At 41.9% G+C, this 8,034-nt stretch overlaps 1 long non-coding RNA gene across 1 annotated transcript; it reads left to right on the top strand.

Moving 5' to 3' along the window:
• Positions 1-523: 523 nt before the first annotated feature.
• Positions 524-7,016, top strand: LOC145547090 (uncharacterized). The gene is made up of 2 exons (XR_014083527.1): positions 524-2,039; positions 5,285-7,016. It is a non-coding gene; the product is annotated as an uncharacterized LOC145547090 (long non-coding RNA).
• Positions 7,017-8,034: the final 1,018 nt, after the last annotated feature.

The raw sequence follows: 8,034 nt of genomic DNA, 5'->3' as shown, positions 1-8,034 counted from the left end.
GGGCTACAGTCCATGGGGTCACAAAGAGTCAGACATAATTGAAGCAACTTAGCTCACATGCACTTGTCAAAAGAAAGTACATCTTGGTAGCCACAACAGTTTTCTGGGGTTAAGAAAAGAAAGAAATGGAATAGGAATGAACACAGAAGAAAAAGTTCAGAGTCAGAAGAACAGTATAAATGATCAAAACCTCCAGCAACATTTCTGTCCTAGACCTGCTGTTGGATGTGCATAAGCATAGTTATTCCACACCATCTTTCTATAATAAACCATATCAATTGCCATCATTCCTCTAGTCTGGACCTAGGTTCTGCATTAGAGCCCCAAAGCATTCTGGGTTGACCAGTCTGATAAAAATGGGTACACATCAGCAGAGCGTCCTCCCTGGTACACCTGGCTCATGGTATCCCACAAGCCCGTCTAGGACCAACCCCTAATTCTCAACATTTTCTTACCTTATCACTGTCACTTCATGGCTCGCCAGCTAAAAACCTGCAAGTTAGATTGGGACTTGAACTCATGGTCTTTTTTCTTTTATTTACTTATTAATTTTTATTTCTAACTGTGCTGGGTCTTCATTGCTGTGCATGGGCTTTCTCTAGTTTTAGCAAGCAGGGGCCACTCTTCATTGCAGTGTGCAGGCTTCTCATTGTGGTGGCTTCTCGTTTCAGAGCACAGGCTCTAGGGTGCACAGGCTTCAACTGTTGCAGTTTAAGGGTTCTAGAACGCAGGCCCAGCAGTTGTGGTGCACTGGCTTAACTGCCTTGCAGCATGCGGAGTCTTTTTGGACCAGAGATTGAGCCCATGGCCCCTGCATTGGCAGGCAGGTTCTCAACCACTGGACCAACAGAGAAGTCCCCCATTGTCCTTTAATTGAGATCACATACCTAGGCTCAGGATCTAATGAAGTTCAGGTTCTTGATGTCTTGTCACAGGACAAATTCAGTGAGACACAAACTGATATGTAAGAAGTGGACTTATTTAGAAAGAAACAGACTCCACAGACAAGGTGTGGGCCATCTCAGAAGGCAAAATACAGCATGATTGGATTTTATGGGCTGGGTAATTGCATAGGCTAATGAGTGAGAGGATTATTCCAACTATTTCAGGGAAGGGGAGGATTTCTAGGAATTGGGCCCACTTTTGGGCTTCTTACAGTTGGTCTCAGAGCTGTCATGGCACCTGTGGATGTGTCACTTGACATCCTAATGTATTACAATGACTGTATAATGAGGATCAAGGTCCATTGGAAGTCAAATCTTCTGCCATCTTGGACCTAGCTGGTTCTAACCAGTTTTTCTCGTGTCCTATGGCTATGTCAGAGCTTCCCTGGTGGCTCAATGGTAAAGAATCCACCTGCCAATGTAGGAGACACAGATTCGATCTTTGGGTCGGGGAGATGCCCTGGAGAAGGAAATGGCAACCCACTCTGGTATTCTTGCCTGGGAAATCCCATGGACAGAGAAGCCTGATAGCCTACAGTCCATGGGGTTACAAAAGTGTCAGACAGGACTTAGCGACTAAACAACAAGAGCAACATGGCTATGTCATTCTTTTAAAGGTTGTGCCCTGCCCCCTTCCTTCCTGTTTCAATATGATGTGGGCTTATTAAACCAAGACCATTCATATCTCCTGACTCATTTCATTTATGCAAGCACAAAGCACCTTTACAATCAAATATCTATTAATAATCCTTCTAATAGTAACTAAGCTTTACTGAATACTTGCAATGTGTTAGGCACTCTTTTATGACCTTTGCATATATTATCCTATTTAATTTTCACAATAACCCTATGAAGTAAGTGCCATTATTACCTCCATCTTACAGATAGGGAAAATGAAGCATAGGAAGTTTAAGGAACATGTCCAAGGTCAGGGAGCTAGTAAGGGGAGGGCAGAGATTGAAGCCAGAAAGACTGGCTCTGGAGCCCATGCTCTGCTATTAGCTACAATTTATTGAGCACTTCTTTGGTGTCAGACACTGGGTTCAGTCTCTTGAACTGCAAAGACATCCAACCAGTCCATCCTAAAGGAAATCAGTCCTGAATATTCATTGGAAGGACTGATGCTGAAGCTGAAACTCCAATACTTTGGCCACCTGATACGAAGAACTGACTCACTGGAAAAGACCCTGATGCTGGGAAGGATTGAAGGCAGCAGGAGAAGGGGACGATAGAGGATGAGATTGTTGGATGGCATTACTGACTCAATGGACGTGAGTTTGACTAAGTTCTGGGAGCTGGTGATGGACAGGGAAGCCTGGCATGCTGCAGTCCATGGGGTCGCAAAGAGTTGGACATGACTGAGCAACTAAACAGAACTGAACTGGGTTCAGAACCGTCTTCCTTGATCCCAACAATCCTGTGGCGTATGTATTATGCTGAAAGATGAAAGAACCGAGAATTGGCTCTTGCCTGAAGTCACTCATCAGTAAGATGAGCTAGATGGGCCTGACATGGAAGCCTTGTCTCTAGCCCTCCACTTCATGTGGCCTGACTATTTAATAAACAGATAAGGAGGAACCCAGACTACACTCAGGCCAAGTAACTTAGAACCATAAAGGAGTGAGAGAGAACAGTTGGGCAGAGGCCATTGTGGTAGAACCCACAGAGTTGACAGCTAAACTGTAACAGTGTTCCATGTCTAAAAGGAACTCACAGAAATTATGAACACCAACCCATTCCACCACCCATCAAACCTCCAGTGTAACTGATTTACCTGAAGAAATCAAGGACTCATTATCATCCCAGAGCATTTTCTAAGTAAGGATTATGCCAGGCATCCCTCATGATCTGGAACTCATAATGGCACCAGGACAGCCACTACTGTTGTGAAAACATTGAAATATTTCTGTATCAATCAGTGAAACCTGCTCTCCTAAGCTCTCTGATTGTCTACCACACCCTAGCTTCTCTCCCTAGGGAAATTAATATTGACACCCAGCCCATGATCCTGCTTTCACAGTAGGCCAGTTTAGAACATGTCTATCTATCTCATATCCCCTGAATTTTTCCCATCATGGAACATAATATTTTTTGGCCAATGTACCTTGTATTTTAATACCACTAAAGTAGATAGCACTAAGACAGTCAGCCCAGTCTCTAAAACATTCAACCAGAGAGCTGTGACTTTTTTCTTACTATGAAAGCAATGTATGTTCTTCGTTTAAAACACACACACATATATGCATACATAGTGGAAACTACAAAAAAAGACTAAGAAGGAGAGACAAAATAACACTCCAGCACCAATCAAAAACACTCAAGATTAGGTAAATGGCACTGTGCTTGGACGTAAGGATATTTTTTAAAAGTTGAAAAAGTTGCACACTGGTTCTAGCCCAGTGAGGTGGAAGACAAATCATGTTAACAGTCGAGTAGGTAAGTGCCAGAGGTTTGCCCAGGGGTCTCGAGAAGCTGAGTAGAGGGACCCCTGACTCTGGGCAAAGTACAATCCTTGCTTTTAGACTGGAGCCACCCTTATGGCCATAGTGAAAAATGTAGCCTTGGGGAAGCAAGCTGAGGAGCATGTTCAGGCTTTTTGAAAGGGCCACAGAGCAGACAGCAAAAAGGAGAGCTCACAGGCAGTAATTGATCTCAACTCATAAAAGCTGAGAACTTTGTACAGAAGACTGCACAGAAGTCTTCAGTGATTTACAGGCCCACTTTGCATATCTCCTTCATGAACCGTTATAGGGTGAAAGGCATCTGGTTAAGGATCCTGTGGCTGGAGAATACCAGTCTCAGAATTTCCAGGATTTAGGTTCTTTCTTCAAGTCTTCTCTTTCTTATCTTTGAACTGGGGGTGACTCGTGTAAATCATTCCCATTATTGGAGGAGTATGTGTGGCACTCTGACTATTGCAGAAAAGAGTCTATTCTCACTCTATGATGGATCTGTTCCTTTGACTTTAACCTTTGCTTTTTGTTGCTTTTGTTATTATAATCATACATAATAGCCTGCCTCTTCATACTGTTCATGAAGAGAACCCTGCCCCTCTGCCTGGCTGTTAAACTAAGTGTGCCTTTGTTCAGCTCACAGGAAAATGATCTGACCCTGTCCACCTGTGAATGACTGTAAGAAAGAAGAGATTAACACATCCTGTCCCTGAGGCTGACCATTCCAGGAAGTATTTGCAAGATAATGGCTTCTACTTTACTTCCTCAACTACTCCCTCTCTCTTATCTATAAAAGAAACTGGCATCCAGACCCCCACAAGATGGTTACCTTGAAACGTTAGTCTGCCATCTTTTTGGTCAGTTGACTAAAGCCATACTACTTGCCTCAACAGCTCATCTCTCAGATTTACTGAGTCATTGAGTGGTGAGCAGAGTGAGCTTGGATTTGGGTAACATGTTTAGTTCAGTTCAGTCGCTCAGTCGTGTCCAACTCTTTGAGACCCCATGAACCGTAGCATGCCAGGCCTTCCTGTCCATCACCAACTCCCTGAGTCCACCCAAACCCATGTCCATCGAGTCGATGATGCCATCCAACCATCTCATCCTCTGTTGTCCCCTTCTCCTGCTGCCCTCAATCTTTCCCAGCATCAGGGTCTTTTCCACTCAGTCAGATCTTTGCATCAGGTGGCCAAAGTATTGGAGTTTCAGTTTCAACATCCGTCCTTCCAATGAACACTCAGGACTGATCTCCTTTAGGATGGACTGGTTGGATCTCCTTGCAGTCCAAAGGAGTCTCAAGAGTCTTCTCCAACACCACAGTTCAAAAACATCAATTCTTCAGCGCTCAGCTTTCTTTATAGTCCAACTCTCACATTCATACATGACTACTGGAAAAACCATAGCCTTGACTAGACAGACTTTTGCTGGCAAAGTAATGTCTCTGCTTTTTAATATGCTATCTAGGTTGGTCATAACTTTCCTTCCAAAGAGTATCTTTTAATTTCATGGCTACAGTCACCATCTGCAGTGATTTTGGAGCCCCCCAAAATAAAGTCTGTCACTGTTTCCACTGTTTCATCATCTATCTGCCATGAAGTGATGGGATCAGATGCCATGATCTTAGTTTTCTGAATGTTGAGCTTTAAGCCAACTTTTTCACTCTCCACTTTCAATTTCATCAAGAGGCTCTTTAGTTCTTCTTCACTTTCTTCCATAAGGGTGGTGTCATCTGCATATCTGAGGTTATTGATATTTCTCCCAGCAATCTTGATTCCTGCTTGTGCTTCCTCCAGCCCAGCATTTCTCATGATGTACTCTGCATATAAGTTAAATAAGCAGGGTGACAATATACAGCCTTGACGTACTCCTTTTCCTATTTGAAATCAGTCTGTTTTAACTGTTGCTTCCTGACCTGCATACAGGTTTCTCAAGAGACAGGTTAGATGGTCTGGTGTTCCCATCTCTTTCAGAATTTTCCACAGTTTATTGTGATCCACACAGTCAAAGGCTTTGGCATAGTCAATAAAGCAGAAATAGATGTTTTTCTGGTACTCTCTTGCTTTTTCGATGATCTGTTAGATGTTGGCAATTTGATCTCTGGTTCCTCTGCCTTTTCTAAAACCAGCTTGAACATCTGGAGGTTCACGGTTCACATGTTGCTGAAGCCTGGCTTGGAGAATTTTGAGCATTACTTTACTAGCGTGTGAGATGAGTGCAATTGTGCGGTAGTTTGAGCATTCTTTGGCATTGCCTTTCTTTGGTATTGGAACGAAAACTGACCTTTTCCAGTCCTGTGGCCACTGCTGAGTTTTCCAAATTTGCTGGCCTATTGAGTGCAGCACTTTCACAGCATCATCTTTCAGGATTTGAAATAGCTCAACTGGAATTCCATCACCTCCACTAGCTTTGTTTGTAGTGATGCTTTCTAAGACCCACTTGACTTCACATTCCAGGATGTCTGGCTCTAGGTGAGTGATCATACCATCATGATTGTCTGGGTCGTGAAGAACTTTTTTGTACAATTCTTCTGTGTATTCTTTCCACCTCTTCTTAATATCTTCTGCTTCTCTTAGGTCCCTACCATTTCTGTCCTTTATTGAGCCCATCTTTGCATGAAATTTTCCCTTGGTATCTCTAATTTTCTTGAAGAGATCTCTAGTCTTTCCCATTCTATTGTTTTCCTCTATTTCTTTGCACTGATCGAAGGCTTTCTTATCTCTCCTTGCTATTCTTTGGAACTCTGCATTCAAATGGGTTTATCTTTCCTTTTCTTCTTTGCTTTTTGCTTCCTATCTTTTCTCAGCTATTTGTAAGGCCTCCTCAGACAGCCATGAGGAGATGCAATTCAGTTTTCTTCTAATTTCAAAAGGAAGCAAGGGAACCTTATTTGACAAGATAAGAAAGTGGGCAGGGACTCAGAATGTGGAGAAAAGGGAACTAAATTTGTAGACAATTAACCATGTGCGAGGAACTATGCTAGAAACTTCCCCTATATCTACTCATATAATCCTAATATTCTTGTGGAGTCAATATATTATTATACCTATTATAAAAGAAGCAACAAACTCACAAAGTTAGTTTGTCCATGACCACCAGCTAATAATGGCAGTGCCAGGATTAAACATAAGTCTGTATCCATCCAAAATTCATGTTGTTTCACAAAATGTGCCAATCACAGCTGTGTGAGGTCAGTTTGAAGAGAGGTCATTTGTCAGAATACAGTGGTTGTGTTAGAAGAAGCACACTGACTGAAACCATCCACCCTGGTCAGGCACCATAATAACCATTTGTGTCAATTATTTTACTACAGGAGGTCCTGGTAAGGAACACGGAACTAACAAGTCACCACCAACTGGAAAAGTTCAGGAAAGGTCAAAAGGAGACACCATGTGTCCTGTCACCTCCCAGAATGCTTTTTGCTGGTATCCATCTTGGCTGAGCAATGTGTGCACCACCCGGAAGGACCCCTGAGTCAGAATGATCGGCCAAAGACAACCTGGAGACTAATCCCATTATCATAAAACTTGAGACTGCAAGATACGTGGCAGAGCAGTTCTCCTGGGTTCTGCTGGCCTACTGCTCTAAAGAACCCTTCTCAATAAAGTCTCTTGCCTTGTCAGCACGTGTGTCTCCTCTGACAATTCTTTCCCAAGTGTTAGACAAGAGCCCCCTCTGGGGCCCTGGAAGGGGTCTCCTTTCCTGCAACAGTTGGAAGGGAGCAAGTGGAACACGGACAGCTGACAAGCTTATGGAACATTTAGGGACATGATCCTCCATGAAGGTTGTATTAGTACTTTATTATCCTGCCTGCCCTCCTGACTTCCTCCTTTTTCTTCTTTTTGGCCTGCCAAAAAGAACTCTTACTAAATGTTTACCATTTACAAAAGTTTTGTATGATTTTTTAAAGGAGAGAGATGATTTTTAATCACTTTAACCAAAGTGGTTAAAAATTCATGTTTCTGACAGCAGTACTAAAAATTGTTATGGAAAATATTGTTTTCCATTTTTTTCCAGACTTCAGTACTTATTGCCAATTCATCATGTTCTTGTTTATTATCTCCTTATAATTAATTACAAATAAATCAAAATGTATTTTATCATGAAAAAAATTCTATACACTTTCTACTTGTCCTCATTTTATTACATTCAAGATTAAAGGTGGTGGTAATAATGAGGGAGATGATTAGCTGCAGACAGTAATGTAACTAACAGGCAGCACTTACTATGTGCCAGGCACTGTTCTAAATGCTTTATGATTCATAACTCATTTAATTCCTACCATAATCCCATAAAGCAGTATACTGATATTATCCTCATTTTGCAGAAGATGAAACTGAGGCACAGAGTGGTTAATAACTTCCTGAAGATCACACAGCTAGTAAATGGCAAATCTAATTTTCATATCCATTTTCTTTCTTAAGAAACTAGAAAAATAGCTTTTGAATTTTAGGAGGAAAAAAAAAGATGTCAGCAACACAATCTTTAGTTTCTGAGACTAATAATAATAGCCAACATATACTAGAACTGTTCTGAGTATTTTACATCTATTGTCCAATCCTCTTATCAGCCCTATTATTGTCCCTATTTTACAGATGAGAAAACTGAGGTACAAAGAGATTAAATAACTTGCCCTAGGT

The sequence above is a fragment of the Giraffa tippelskirchi genome, chromosome 4, assembly GCF_054371585.1.
Source record: "Giraffa tippelskirchi isolate mGirTip1 chromosome 4, T2T-mGirTip1v1.2.pri, whole genome shotgun sequence".
Lineage (NCBI taxonomy): Eukaryota > Metazoa > Chordata > Mammalia > Artiodactyla > Giraffidae > Giraffa > Giraffa tippelskirchi.
This window is presented reverse-complemented; position numbering and strand designations above follow the sequence as displayed.